We start from the raw sequence: 16,453 nt of genomic DNA on the forward strand, positions 1-16,453 counted from the left end.
CGATGACTGCTGGTGCAGGGGCATAGCTTCTCCACTCCAAGGAAGATGTTGCAAGGTCGAGAAAGCACAGAGGAGACCACCAAGGGTTTAAGGAGGCTGTTCCACTTCTATACGAGTTTGTGTCAGTGACTGTCAGGAGAGCAGCAGCCAGGGAGGGTTTTGCACCAAGGTAGATGCTGGTTCACAGTTCTCATATCTTTGGCTCTTCGTTGTCCTTTTTCAGGCAGATGAATCTGAGTTCCTGGTATCAGTCAGGTCCAGACTGGCCGTAGCAGGCACAGGGTGGTTTCCTGGTGGGCCGGAAGGTTGGGAGCTGGTTTTGGACCAGTGGAGGTCATTTTTGTTACTTGGGGCCAGTTTTGCAGCAGTGCTGCAATATTGCCCCCCTGTAACAAAAGTACAGCAGCAGTATTTCCCACCAGCAAAACCCCCACCCCTCCAATGGTCTGACTTAATTGCCAGGGCTGATTTACATTCCCAGTCTGGCCCTGGTGTCAGGGGGGCACCTAAATACTACATTTAGGGGCGTTAAGGTGAGTGAACAGTAGTAGCCAATGGGATAATTATCCCTGAGGTCGCTACACCCCCCATGACTTCTTCTTGTGGGGAGTGGGCATAACCCTGTCCCAGAGTTCCCTCTGCCACCAGCAACAAGATGGTGGAATCCTTCTTTCATGGAGTACATCAGATAACCCACCCTAGGGGTGTGACTAACCTGGAGGTGTAACATGCCTCCTTGCATAGCTAATTTCAGACAGATTCTGGCAAAGTCAGTGGGACCTCATTACATTGCCCAGTCAACATCTAAATTGGGCAGGCGGACCGCCAAGGAGGCGGCCAGTCCTGCCAAGATCTAAATCTTGCCCTTAATCTAAAGAGAGAACTAATATTGCTTACTTGTAAGAAATCGGGTTACTGGTTGAGGGAGGTGGAAGCTCCACTCAAGCAACAACCCAAACGCTTGTCAGGGTGAAGTCACTAAATTAACCTGTGCTTAAGCCTCTGGCCGCTTGGCAAAAAGCAGTCAAGTTTACCTTGGAGACAATGAGCAAAGTACTTATACAGCACACAAACAGTAATAAAGTGAAAACATGACACAAGAAAAATCCCAAATCAATCAGTAAATTAGAGTACATTTTAATAAATAAAATGATACCAGAACAAAAAATTTCAAATCAGTAGAACCTGAGATATTTCATTTTAAAGTTTTTAATGACATAGCGCTTAAAAGCACAAAAGGCGGTCATCTGGTCGTGCTAGAGCGGGACAAAGCCACAAGTTCAGGTTCACCAACAAAAGAGCACGAGTCAGATACCGGGACCAGGTCAGTTCCACGAAAAAGTTACCTTCTAATTCTGGCGCAAAAAGTTACGTTCACAGTGGAGGAGACCCCAATGAGTAGGCTGGGTGTCGCAGACGGTCGTTGGTGTATCTTTGAATTGGAGGTCATTGCGGAGAGCAGACTCTTGGCATTAACTGGCCCATTCGCAAGGAGCCCAAACATCAGAATTTTCACCAATTCTTAGGAGGAGTACACTGACTTGATGGGCACCTCCTGGGGATCAGGAACTCTCTCCAGCAGAGGCCAGCAGCAAGGCTAAGGTAGGTCCAGTTTCAGGTGCAGTTATAACCGGTCAGCTGGGCAGTTGCAGGGAGGCCTCTGAAGCTTGTTGTGTCCCTGTAGCCCACACAGTAGGTCAGCCAACTGACCTTTGGAGTCACTCTGGGTAACCATGGATGAAGACAAGCAGGTCCAATCTTCCTTCTCAGACAGCAAGGCAATCCTTTAAAAAGCATTCTGGCAGCAGGGAAGTCCTTCTTTTGGATCTTCCACAGCTGCAGGAGTGTTCTGATGAGTGACCCTGGTGGTCCAATATTTATACTGAGTGCCAGCCTGTGTGAGTGTGTCGGGTGGGGCGCAACTTTGCCGCCATCTCGGAAGAAGACCTCCTCAAATGCATCCTCGAAACCAAACCCTCCAACCATTCTTCTGACCCCATACCTAGTGTCATCGCCATTGATTTCTATACCAATACTCTCTCTTATTGGACCAGGCTAGTTAATCTCTTCCTCAGTCAAGGATCCCTCCCAGCTGTCCTCAAATTAGGACAGGTTACTCCTCTTCTAAAAAAAAACCTCCGCAGATGCGAACAACCTCAATAACTTCCGCCCCATCACCAAACTCACTTTTCTTTCAAAGATCACAGAAAAATGTGTTGCAAAACAACTTTCCCAACACATTATGGACAATAATCTCCTTGACGTGTTCCAGTCTGGCTTTATTCAAAATTGCAGTACTGAAACAGCCCTGCTGCCAGTGATCGATGATGCGCTGCATATACTCAATTCGGGGGAATCGTGCCTTCCGATTCTTCTTGACTTATCTGCAGCCTTTGACACTGTTAATCACAACACCCTCCTTAATACTCTTCAACAGAGAATGGGCGTGGAAGGCACAGTGCTTAAATGGTTTGCCTCATTCATCTTGGACAGATCCCAAATGATCAAGATTGCGAACAGTCTCTCGTCTCCACTGGTGAATGGTCAAGGCGTCCCTGAAGGTTCCATCCTTGCACCCACTCTGTTTAATCTCTATCTGGAACCTCCCAAGCAAATCTGGAATCCTCTACCATCTCTATGCAGATGACACCCAAATCTACCTCAAGGTGTCTTCCTCTCAAGATCTCTCACTACTCAACTCTACTCTCAACTCTATTCACAACTGGATGTTAGTTCACCAACTAATTCTCAATCCCTCCAAAACTGAATTCCTCCTCCTTTCTACCTCTCTCTCCCCGCCTCCTGTTCAATCCTGGATGGATCAGCTGAATTTACTCAACAGTAAACCCATCATTGTTGACTGCGCTAAATCCCTAGGTGTCATACTTGACAAAAGACTCAACCTAATCTCACACATCAACTCCATTGCCAAGAACGCACGTTATCAGCTGCGCCTTCTGTGGGGGATGCGTCGGTTCTTCCCGGAGAAAGACTTAAAAACCTTGGTCCAATCGCTAGTTCTCTCTAGACTGGATTATTGTAATTCTCTTCTGACTGGCCTTCCCAAATCTCACCTCCCCCCCCTTAAATCCGTCCTCCATTCAGCAGCTCGCTTCATTTCAGGGTCCAAACGAAGTGACCACATCACTCCTATCCTGTCTTCTCTCTGATGGCTTCCCATCGAGGCTAGAGCTATTTACAAAACGGCTTGCATCACCCACAAAGCCTTGCACTCTTCCTCGCCTCGCTATCTGGCGAATAAACTTAAATTGTCCGGAGGCTTGAGACCTTCTCGGAATGCGGAAAAGTTCCTGCTTGAGCCCCCCTCCTTCAAAAGGGAAAAATTGATGGCTCAATCGTTCTCAGTTAATGCGGTGCGAATCTGGAACTCACTTCCTCCTTTGCTCCGTGCCACCACCTCCATCCGGATCTTCAAAGCGGACCTCAAATCTCTTCTATTCCAAAGACACTTTCAGAACTAATTCCTTCATTCTCAGACACCGCCAGGAAGTTCGTTAGTCATTGTAAATTTGTTATATTTATTTATTTTTTGTACATTCCTTGCTTGCTGTGTTTGATATTGTGTTCCTCTTGCCTACTGTGTTTGATTCTGTGTCCTGCTATTTATGTACATTCTATTTTGTAACATTTCTCTCATGTAACGTAACTGGTTCTATTGTACAGCGCTTAAATAAATAAATAACTCCCTGTACTAACGCCACATTTGGTTTCGGAAGGTTCTTCCCCTTCCCCTGTTAAGTCCCCAAAACTGTCTGGGGTGACAAAAGACAGAGCAGGAGTGGTGTCAGATTTCTTTGCTCAGGCAAGAAGCAAAGCCCCTTGAATTGTAAGTAGGGCTGGGTGCAGCACCTCTTCAGTCATCCGGTCAGGATGGTCCATCCTATCCACACCTAAGCCCCCATTCTGTCACTGTCAGTGTCATTCTGTCACTGTCTGGAAGCAATACAAAAACCCCAACAGCAGAGCCATTCATAGTCATGTGATCCAGGACACTGGTAGAAGGCACAGATGGCTGGAACAAGAAAATGTCAACTTTCTAAAAGTGGCATTTTAATTGTGACTAAAGATCTGACCTCCCCATAAAGCAGGATTTTAAATTCCAATTCATTTGCGTGTAAACAGTATATCTCTATCTGCTTCCAATCTAAAGTTAGCACTTATTAGAGGCAACACACTTGTTAAGGCAACACACTGTTAGTCAATGGGGAAGATAGGCCTTACAACAATGAAAATGACTTTAGGATTTTTTCACTGTCAGGACATGAAACACACATGAGATGTCATGAGTGATGTCACTGACAATGTCATGAGTGATGTAATACGTGAGGTCATAAGCACTATACTATATATAAGTACCTATAACTGCTGAATTTCACTCGTTTTGAACGAGTGAAATCTGAGCCTAACTACAACGTCCCTGTAATCTTTGTTTTTTTCAGCGAAAAAAATCTATATGTACATATATATGTATGTATGTATATATATATATATATATATATATATATATATATATTACCTACTGGCGGTCGCCAGTAGGTAGTTATAGTTAGGACCACGTTTCCATAGGAAATCCTCAACATTCTATTTTGAATAACTTTGGCGCCGGTCGACGAATCCTCGCGAATTTTTCAAAATAGGTGGGGCGCTACGCTCCGCTCCTACCCTGAAAGTCTCGGGGGGATTCGTCAAGCGGGGGCTGAGATAAAAGGGGGGTCCCAAAACGCGTTTTTCCCATGCATTTTTCCATAGGACCTTTAGACAGGGCTACAGCCCGAACGGCTGAACAGAATTACTAGAAATTTGGCAGAGAGGTAGTCCTCAGGTCAAGGAAGTGCCTTTTGTAGGTTTGGTGTAAATCTGTTCAGTAGATTCTGAGAAAATAGCCTTTAAATCAATATATATATCTGAGCCAGCTTACGGTGCGCTTACGGTACGCTTACCGTACGCGTACGGTGGCGTGCGCGAGCGCGATTCTGATTGGCTCTTAGATCTTAGTAAACATTCGAATCGGCCGAAACCAGGAAGCGGCGGCCGCCATTTTCTCTCTCGCACTGAGAGTTAGGTTTTAAAATAAAGCCAAAAAACATGTAAAGGGGCTGTTTAGACAGCTCCCACACACATAGCCATGTTGAGGGAGTCCCCAAAGATCCCCCAAGGCCAAAAATGCAATTTTTATTTTTTCGCTAATTTCGCCGATTACGCTTACCGTACGCGTACGGTAAAAAATTATAAAAAAAAAAAAATATCCACACTCTCCACACCCCGTGTGCAATTGGTGGCCGCATGCCACCAATTGTGCATGGCTTATAAGTTGTGTGATAAACTATAATATTTTAAACAAAAATAATAAAAGAAAAAATTATCCACACTCTCTCCACCCCGTGTGCAAATGCTGTCCGAAGGGCACCATTTGTGCATGGCTTATAAAAATTACGAAAAATTAAAATATTACCTTTCAAAACGAAGTGCATCATATGTCCTCCATGTGCGCACGGTGCGCGAAGCGCATCGTGCGTACATGGCCCATCTAGCGTAACGTGGGCACGCGGTGCGCGAACAAACTGCGTTAAGTGGGCGCGCACGCCACGAATGGCGTAAAGTAACTTAGCATTTAAAAAACCGTACAAATTCACTGAAAAAACCATAGGTTTCACACACGTTATAGTTAGGAATTAGCATTTAAAAAACCTTGCAAATTCACTGAAAAAACCATAGGTTTCACACATGTTATAGTTAGCGGAAATTTTACTGATAAAAAACCAGTGAAATTCCCCCGTTATAGTTAGTGCAGGCAACTATAACTCACGCGACCGCAATCTTCTGCTGATGACATATGTGTATTTATGAAAAAAAAATATTTGTAATATATGTATAGCTAAAAATGTATGGAAGAAGACATGGGCAAATAAGTGTCTAAATACAGTATTAGCATCAGCAGAGGATTGCGGTCGCGTGAGTTATAGTTGCCTGTACTAACTATAACGGGGGAATTTCACTGGTTTTTTATCAGTAACATTTCCGCTAACTATAACGTGTGAAACCTATGGTTTTTTCAGTGAATTTGCAAGGTTTTTTAAATGCTAATTCCTAACTATAACGTGTGTGAAACCTATGGTTTTTTCAGTGAATATATATATATATATATATATATATATATATATATATATATATATATATATCCAAAACACTTTTCCCAGCTCTTCCCGCTTCCCATCCGGCAAGACAGCGAAGAGAGAGTCACGGACACCCGTTTTCTTTGTGGCAAAATCAGGTCTTTATTCAGCTACAGCTTTACGACGCGTTTCGGATAACAGGGTATCCTTGTTCACATGCGGAAGTGCAGTCCGCCAACAGTTTTTATACCCAAATTGCTTTTTTGTGTGAGTGCGTTTTTTTACTATTCTGTCACGTGATAGTAGACATAGACAACACCTTCATTTAGCGCAGGTTACTTGCCAAACGGTTGGCAAGTTCACAATCATAGACATAAATGCAGTTGGAGTCCCAATCGACAAATTAAGTTGTTCACATGTATACATACATTGCAAATGTTGTCAAAAATGGATGCGTAAATGCCTAAAATATAAAACAACATACATAAACATTAATTTTGTGTATATGTTGTATATTGAGTCTATGCAAGGATCCAGTAGTGTATGGAATGTCTGAGTAAAAGTGGCTGCGTTGGGATAAATCCTCTGCCATAAAAAATATAAATATATATATATAAAAGCCCAAAATACCATTTTAAAGTTGAATAAAATGGTTTAACAACATGAATGTTGTATCTCAAAACAGACCATAAAAACAAGTTATGCATACTGGAAAGTTAATGCCACAGACAACCATTTGGCAATCTGCCGAAATTGTGCAAAAATGCATATTTATGTAACCCATTGAGGGCTATCATAACATCTGGATTGGATGTTTTAAAGTGCGAGGCGCTAAAATAGTAAGGTGCTGGAGAATATGTGCAAATAGTGCAAAATACTTTGTGGGTTACACAAAGTTTATAGTGCAAAAAAAGGGGAAAAAGGGGAGGAAAAAACCAGGGTGGGGGGGAGATTACATATATTAGCAGCTAAGGAAATGACATCATGTTAAAATATAAAATGACCTGAGAAGATACAATATAAAAACCCACTGTAAAAACCTTCTACAAAAACTCTCTATACAAACTCCTAAAAAGAAGTAAAGAATTATTATAAAACATTCCCACAGTAAGTCTTCATATAAAAACATAATGTTGAACAGTACTATAGAAAATTGTGGAGATCTTCAGTGTTGTTAAGCCCATTGGGATGTTTGGTATCGAGTTCAACTATCATTCTAGATTCAAGTTGACGGAGTAGTTTTTCTCGATTGCCTCCTCTTGGGAGGTTTGGGACGGCGGCAATCACAAAGTATTTCAGACATTTAAGGTCATTGCCGTGGACTATTTTAAAATGTCGAGCAACCGGGTACGCTGGATCATTGTTGACGATAGCTCGTAGGTGTTGTAAAATCCTGACATGCACTTGCAATTTCGTGCTGCCTACATATTTGAGGCCACAGGTGCATGTCAGGACATACACAGCGTATTCGGTTTTGCAATTGTGGTTGCCTTTGATCTTATACTCAATGGGACTGAAAGGAGTCATGTATTTAGTGGTTGTCTCTCCAAATCTACATGCTCGGCATGAAGAACATTTGTAAAACCCTTGTCTTGGTTGTAGCCAGGTGGATTTTTTGGCTATGTATTTCGGACTTTTTCTGACCAACTGGCATCTCATGGACATCCCTCTCCTATACGTGATGGTGGGGTTATTGGGGAGGTCAGGGGCTATGACAGCATCAGTTAAAACAATGGGCCAGTTGCGTTTAATAATGGACCTGATTTGTCGTTCCTGCTGGTTATAGGTAAGGATCAATCTAGGGGTGTTGGTTTCTAATGCTTGCTCAGCTTCAAGATTGTTATTTTCCAACAATGATTCCCTAGATCTCTGGGCGACCTTACTGACTGCTTGTTTAAGAGTGTGTGTGTCATACCCTCTTTGTTTGAATCTTATGAGTGCCTCATATATATATATATATACCTCCAATCCCGCTTTCAGTAAAAACGGGTCTGACACATGCTTGGGCTGGCCAACACAATTTAATGCCTCCAGGTTGCACATAAAATCAACGCGATGTCCACGCCATCAGCCCCTGGCAGACGCGTTTCGGCGGATGCCTTTCTCAATGCCGGGCGTTTAGCTGAAAGTTTAAAATGGTAGGTTTTCGCGGGGGTTTGTTAAAAGGCCATTCCGAGGATTCCCATTGGCTGTAGAATGTAAACACAGAAAGAGGACAGGGAAAGTTCCTCATAGTCAGTACCAGCCTCTTTCCAACCAATATATATATTTATACACACAAACACACACACAATACAAATTATGTTATGACTGTTTTCACTTACTTTTGTGTTAAGGGTTCTGACTTTAAGAGAATGTATTCTGGGCAGATAAATACAAGTTACTTGATAAATATTTTGTGACTGGGCCTAGTGAAGACGTGGGTTCCTTGCTCACTGGATTCAAGCTAGCCTTGGTGATACCCTGAAACCGGACCCAGGATACTTGTTTCCGGTACACGGGGGACCAGGCCTGGTAGTTCGGGCTGAACTGTCCACATGAGGAGTAGTGTCAAGCATGATTTGCATATGGCTGGGTCCAACCTAGGGTGGCTTATTGAGCAGAAGAACAATGATGGATTTAACCCAGATCTTTGACTGGGGATGTGTCTGAAAAGTTTCAGCACTCTGGCCATCATCTTATTGTGTTTGCAGTGGTAATACTGGAGCATGTGCCCAGCACACTTTTCAACTACTATTGGAAATTCTGTGAAGAGACCCTCAGGATTCATAAGAAAAGATTGCATTTAGGAGCCTGCTGGTCCTGTAGAACGTGGACTGTCAGAATGTCACCTGCTATTCTTGCAGTGATGTGTAAAAAAGTGGAAACATGTTAAAACAACATATATAGTTTTAAAGACTTAAGAGTACGAAGTACCCTTAAACATACATATATGTACATACACACAGCCTAAACCAACAAATCTGCCAAAATGCCAAAATTGCATTTAATTTTTCATTTAAAATAAACATATATCTAATAGCATTTCTGTAACATAAAACATGCATGCTTTCTATTTTAAAACATAACCTTTATTTGTAAAGAAAAAGGTAAAGTAATAGAAGGCATGTTAGCCCATAGGCTGCATAGATAAACCACAACAGAATAAACTGGTGCCGTGCATTTAAGACCTCCATGCTCCCATCATGCTCCACAGGAGACAGTTAAGTCAGGTCTTTTTTAGGGCGTTTCTAAATGTGTACTGATACTAAATCATAAGAGTGCTACTGCATATGGTATTCGTCTGGGGAGGAGGATGGGTTGCTTATGAATTTGATGAGTATACCCCTGGAAGAGAACTAGAATTACAGGTAAGTAACTTATCCTTCTCTTCCAGGTGATAATCATTAATAGTCGTAAGCATTGAATAGACTAGCAAGCCCATCCCTATCTTTCCAGACGAACACCAAAGCAGTTAACAACACTAAGGGTAATTTACCCTTAACGAGGCCTGCCCAAACTGTGTCGGAATCCAAGCAACATAGGCGAGCGAAGGGGTGTACCGATCGCCGTGTGGCAGCTTTACATATTTCCGCAATGGGTACATTTCTAAAAAAGGGCTGTAGTGGAGGCCTTTGCCCTTGTAGAATGAGCCCTCGGCTTACCAAGGAGTTGTTTTTTGGCTAACTATGTAAGAGAAGGAAATGCAAGAGACTATCCATCTAGAGATGGTTTGTTCTGAGGAAGGGAAACCAGTGCGCAAGGGACCATAATTTATAAAAAAAATGGTCCGATTTCCTTAGGTGCTTGATTTTATCAAGGTGAAATTTAAGAACCCTTTTAAGATCAAGAGAATGTAATGCCCTGTGTGGCGGACGGGTTCAGGAAAAAAGTAGGTATGGTAATAGACTGATTAATATGAAAATCAGAAATAACCTTTGGTAAAAAATTAAGAAGTGTTCTCAAGACCACCCTGTTGGAATGGAAAATCAGATAAGGCTTCTTAGAACACAAAGGCTGGAACTCACTAACTCTGCGAGCAGAGGTAATTGCTACTAAAAAAGAGGTCTTTCAAGTCCGGTGCTGGAGGGGCACTATGTATGGGTTCGAAGGAAGGACCCATTAAGTTAGAAATTAGTGCATTAAGCTCCCACTGAGGGGACGGAGACCTAACCAGAGGGTAGACCTTCTTCAACCCTTGAAGAAGTCTTTAACTACAGACATCCGAATAAAAGGAAACACAGTGGGTGACTTTCGATATGCTGTAATGGCCGCCAGGTGCACCTTATCGATGCTAACTGGAGCCCAGAATTGGCTAAATGTAATAAGTAGGGATGGATAATGTGTTCTAGCCCTAGAATGGGATTATGACCATTGTTGGTGCACCACAAATAGAAATGCTTCCATTTGAAAGCGTATGACTTCCGTCTAGATGGCCTCCTAGATTCTTTCAGAATATTCATACAGTCTTGTGAAAGATCTAGATGTCCATATTGGAGGAAATCAGGAGCCATGCCGTCAAGCTCAGAGAGGAAAGGTTAGGGTGGAACACCTTCGAGTTTGGAGAGCAGATCCGGCCAGCAAGGCAACCTCCTGTGAGTGGTCTCGGAAGGTGAAGAAGGTCCGGATACCACCATTGGCGAGACCACTCCGGTACGATGAGAATCATCCTGGTCTTGGCTCTGTAGAACTTGTTGATGACCAGAGGAATGAGAGGTATTAGAAGAAAATGTAAAGTAATGACCAGCTGATAAAAAGTGACTTCCCTCTGGAGCCTGACTGGGAATACCTGGATGAAAAGGTGCAGCATTTTGCATTTGTTGCGTCCGCAAACAGGTCGATGTCTGGAATTCCCCCATCATTGGAAAATGTCCTGTGCAACTTCGATGTATAACACGCAGTTCTGAGCTTCGACGAAGTTGCGACTGAGGGCGTCTGCGTGCACGTTGAGTGTGCCTGGGAGATTGATCGCAGATATGGTCAACCCTATTGCCAGTAGGCACTTTCATATGGCGTGAGCCTCTAGAGATAAAGGCCTTCAACTGGTTCCTCCCTGTTTGTTCAGGTAATGTATGGTGGTGGTATTGTCCATTTGAACTAACAGAGAGCGTGCCTGGATGGAAGGGAAAAAGACCTGAGCACTAGATGTACTGCCGTCAGTTCCAGCATGTTGATGTGATATCCCTTCTCCGCTTCCAACCACAAGCCCTGAACTTGCAGAGGGCCCATGTGGGATCCCAGCTGTGGAAGGACATGTCCATGATGAGCGCCTGGTTGGGAAGGACCTGACGAAAGGGAACCCCTTTAAACAAATGAGGACGCTTCATCGACCATCGTAGCGAGTCCTTAGCCATCTGTGGGAGAGTCACTTTGTCCTCCCAGCGGTCCAAAATCTGCGACCACTGATCCTCGAATGCTTGCTGGACAGGTTGCATGTGCAGCCTGGCATTGGGGACAATGAACATGCAGGGTGCCATGGATCCCAGTAGAGAGAATATCTGTCTGGCCGTGGGATGAGGAGTGCGGAGGAGAGTGTAACACTTGTTGGTGACTGCGGATAACCTCTTCTCCGAAGGATAAACTCTTGCGCCCGCTGTATCCAGAGTTGCACCCAGGTAGTGAATCAGTTGAATTGGGTTGAGGATAGACTTTTTGTAGATGACTTGAAGACCCAATTGTCTTAGCACTCGAATGCAGGATTGCAGATGTTCCTGCAGTAGACGAGGTTCAGAGCTCTTGAGCAATCAGTTGTCTAGGTACGAGTAAACGAAGAGCTTCTGTTTCCGCAGGAAGGCTGCTAGCAACGCCATACATTTTGTGAACGTGCGGGGTGCTGATTTGAGTCCGAAAGGTAGGACCTTGTACTGGAAGAGCCTGGACGCCACTTGGAACCGTAGGAATTTCCTGTGTTTTCTGGAAATTAGTCCATGGAAATATGCGTCCTGCAGGTCAATGGAGGACATCCAGTCCCGCTGATGGAGCTGGGAGAAGATTTGGTGCAGGTTCAGCATTATGAACCTCTCCTTGCAGATGAACATGTTTAAGAGTCTTAAGTAGAGAATGGGTCTTAACTCCTGGGATGGACCCTTCTTTAACACCAAGAAATAGACAAAGTAAATTCCCTGCTGTTGCTGGGACAAGGGAACTTTTCCAATGGCTTCTTTTTGTAGCAGAATAGCTGCCTCTGCCTGTAGCACGTCTTGGTGATGGGCAGACGTTCTCCGTGGTGGAACGGCTGGAGGAGGGGACTGGAATCTAATTGGTTAGCCATTCTCTATAATATTGAGCACCCATTTGTCTTTTGTTATTTTGTGCCACTTGTCCAGGTGTGCCATAATCCTTCCCCTACCAGAGTGGGAAACTGAGATGGGGATATCAAGCGCTCCTTGTTTTGCAGGCGGTTTAGCAGAGGAAGCTGATGGTCGGGAAGCTCCGCATCCTTGTCCTGGCCAGCGCTGATGGTGGTGGGACCTGGCCTGATGTTGTTGCAGCCTTGCTCAGTGATGGGTTTGAACCCTCTGCTGATAATGGCGACGGTCGTAGGGACGGTTTCTGCACAGAAAATCTTTGCACTTCTCCAGACCCACTGCCTTCAGGGTGTCCAGTTCACATTTCATTTTTGCCATTTCATCATCGGCATGAGTGCCAAATAATGAGTTTCCATCAAATGGTAGGTTTAGAATCCGGTGCTAAGCATCTGGTTTAAGTCCAGTGAGCCGTTGCCAGGAGGAACGCCTAGCACAGATGCCATGCAAGTATCCATGGGCTGCTAGGTCCAACGCACCAGCTGCCGTGCTGATCACCTGATTCGTCACTAATCCACCCTCTTGGAGAATACCTCAGAAATCTTGCAGATCTTCCCTTGGCAGTTTTTCCGTGAACCTAGATAGGGAGTCCTATAGAGCCCTACCATACCTTCCTAAAAGCACTGAGGCACTAGCGCCATTTACATAAGCCACAGAGGTGCTGCACATTCTTTTTCAGAGGGAGTCCATCTGTTTACTATCCTTATTGGTGGTACTGTGGAGGAGGATGACCCTGGGTCTGTCTTCCTAGCTACTGCCACTATGACCGAGTCCGGTGGTGGATCAGTTCTTAGAAAGAGTGGATCCTGGTCTGGTGCTTTGTATTTCTTTGTAATGTGTGATGGTGCAGACCCTATCGATGGTGGTGTACAAAATGTCTGAAGAGCTGGCTCAATGAGACCAGGGACCAGAGGAAGCATAGGTCTAGAAGACTACCTGTGATGCAGGGTCTCAAAAATCATAGATGCTGATGTGGTTGGCGCAGGCATCTCAATATTTAGCTTAGAGGCACCTCTACCTAAGACCTCATTGAAGGTGATAATATTGTCCACTGGTGACACCCCAGCTGGATGGGTCACAGACAGTGCTGGTGAATGGTCCTGAACAGACTATCTAGATGTGTCTGTGGACCAGGATGGAGATCCATGTCTATGTCTCTGAGATCTGGACAAATTAGTGTGACAAGATCTGGAAGATGACTGCCTGTGAGGTGTCCTAGAACGAGACCTTCTTGTAGAAGGAGGCAGTGTTCTCCTTGGAGATCTTCTAGGAAATCTTGTGGCAGTCGTCGTAGGAGAAAGAGTACCAGCTGAAACCCTAGAAGGTGAGTAGATTTGAGAAACGTCCGTACCTGTACTGTCTTGGTACGCTGCACTAGTGTAACACTTTGTAACCAAAATGGTGAAAGATTCACTGGTGACGTCTGTTGCTCTCGAACCAGAGATCCCTCTGGAGTAATTTGCATAATCCTGATTCCTGGGGAGGATGATGTGCCTCTCGACGTTGACTGTTTAGATCTCGATGCCGATCTCTGCATTCCAGCCACTTGTACTTCTCTTGACGTCGGTATGACTCGGGATGCCGAGTGTGTATCTTCTGCGGGCAAACCAGATGTCCGCTGTCTCTCTGCTGGTGGCGATGGGTGCAAAGACAGAGGTCTCAAAGTCGATCGCCAAGATGCTGAAAACCTTTGTCTTGATGTCAGGGAAGCTGTTGATGTCGACTGCCTGTGTCTGGATGACGGTGAGGCACTTGAAGCTGAACGTCTATGTCCTGACGTCGACGGAGTTTGACGTCTACGTCAACTGGTGACGTGGCAGAGAAGTTCTCGACGCAGACTCAAGCCTGCTTTTCGACTGCAACTTACGAGTGGCCAACTGTGACGACGATCTGTGGACTTCAGCACCTGCCGCCAAAGTAAGCGGTCTCCACGTTGACTTTTTCTTTGTCAACTGTGCTGGTGTAGAACCCCTTGACGGCGATTTCTCCCTTGACATCATTGCATGCTGCAGAGGCCTTTACGGCGTTGATCTTGATGCAGACAGTGAGCCAACAGGTATATGTCTCAGCAGTGATCTCCTCTCCGTCAACAGCGAAGCAGAGCAGGGTGTTCTCTTTTCTTTTCTGCCCCTGTGCTCAGATTTTACGCGAGAGGAGGGATGTTTGAAAGGTTGTTGAGACCCTTCAAGGAAACTTGTAGATCTCACCTTTCCTTACTGTTGTATGGCATGCAGCTTGATTCTTTCCCTGTCACGCAGAGTCCTTCTGGAAAATTGCTGCCAGTAGTAACACTTGTCTGGCTGGTGAGAAGATGGCAAACACACAAAGCAGACAGAGAGTGGATCAGATTTTGCCATCTTTTTCCACATGATGGACATTTGCTGAATAAGGCAGGCATTTCTGACTTTCTAATAATATGGCAAAATAGTCAATAAAACAGGTTAAAAGTACAGCTTGTACTTAAAACCGTTGAATGAAGGTCAAAAAATAACTTCTATATACCAATTATTGACAGAAAAGTAAAAAACGGAGGAGCTCAATGCTCCAGGATCCTCACAGAAGTAGCCAGAAAAAAGAACTGACCTAATGGTCACCTGTGGGGCATGATGGGAGCATGGAGGTCTTGAAGGTCTTAAAAGCACGGTGTCAGTTTATTCTGTTGTGGTTTATCTACGCAGTCTATGGGCTAAAATGCCTTCTATTACTTTGCATTCTTCTTTACAAATAAAGCCTATGTTTTAAAAGTGAAAGCGTGCATATTCTAAGTTACAGAAATGCTGTTAAATATATGTTTATTTCAAATGAAAACTTCAATGCAATTTTGGCATTTTAGCCTAATTATTGGTTTAGGCCGCATGTATGTGTATATACCTATACATGTATGTTTGAGGGTACTTCGTACTTTTAAGTCTTCAAACATACATATGTATGTATTTTTTATATGCTCCAGGGTCCCCAGGCGTGGGCTGGACTATTCAGTGCTTATGACTATTGATGAACATTCCCTGGAAGAGAACAATGCTATACCACATGCAATCAAATCATAGGACATGCCTTCCATGAAGTGCGTGTCAACATTTGCACTGTGGTAGAAGTGTTTGCACCAGTAGAGGTGGTAAGGCTGTCCACTGACTACCACACCACAAAAAGGAGAATGTTAGTCAAAGTTCTTCTGTTGTAGCCCATGTTCAATTTACAGATGGTGGAATAACAGAAGCAGGGGTGCAGATGTCAAATTGTCTGTGGACTGCATCGTCTATAAAACTACACTCTGGTGCAATGGATGGCAAGCCAGAAAGTTAGTTTCATTCATTTTCACTTATGTCCTAAAAGTAGGGGCTGTATGTGAAGGTCCTTTCTTGGTAGTAGAACTCTAACTGCTTCTGTAGCAAGTAGTACAACTTCTATCTTCTTCAGTAGCAGGTACTACAACTTCTACAAGCTTCGATAACAGGTAAACTAGGGGCCTAGGCTTGTTTATGAGTGACAAGTGCCTCCTGGTGATGTGTTCTTGTATAGCGATGAGATTAACGTAAAAATGTGGTGATGCTTGCCTGTGCCTATTACACAAGAGGTCAGTGAGACAGCCAATGTGGCTGCAGTAGAGATTTTTTTTCTTCAAGCTTATCTAACGAGTTGGAAAATAACCTCAAGATCTAGTTAATTAGCAACAGTGCATAACCCAATCCCAAGTGGGTTATAAACTGTTTGCACTTACTACACATGTATAGTGTGATTGATGGCTCTCACAGATGTATGTGTTTGATATTAAAGCTGAAGAGAGCTCTAGTTCTTACAGAATAAATGAAGTAAAGTGCCTTTGTCTGCTCACGTCACCGTCTGGAGGCTACGTCGAAGCTGTCAAGAAGAGGGGTTTAAGGAAAATAGTTACAGAAAAACCTCGTTAAAACTCGAGTAATTAAGTGAGTTACTGTCAAGCATTTAATAATAAGTACAAACTATCATTTACGAAGGTAAAAGGACAGCATTAAGAAGATTTTCAAATCGGCTTTCACTTCAGAGAAAGCATTTTAT

At 43.9% G+C, this 16,453-nt stretch overlaps 1 protein-coding gene across 1 annotated transcript in view; it reads right to left on the reverse strand.

Annotated features, from left to right (window-relative positions):
* The window catches only part of CNTLN (centlein), a 1,182,709-nt gene that overhangs the window by 923,209 nt on the left and 243,047 nt on the right, over positions 1-16,453 (reverse strand). The gene's annotated exons all lie outside the window — the stretch shown is intronic.

Source organism: Triturus cristatus, chromosome 2_1, assembly GCF_964204655.1.
Source record: "Triturus cristatus chromosome 2_1, aTriCri1.1, whole genome shotgun sequence".
In the NCBI taxonomy this organism is placed as follows: domain Eukaryota; kingdom Metazoa; phylum Chordata; class Amphibia; order Caudata; family Salamandridae; genus Triturus; species Triturus cristatus.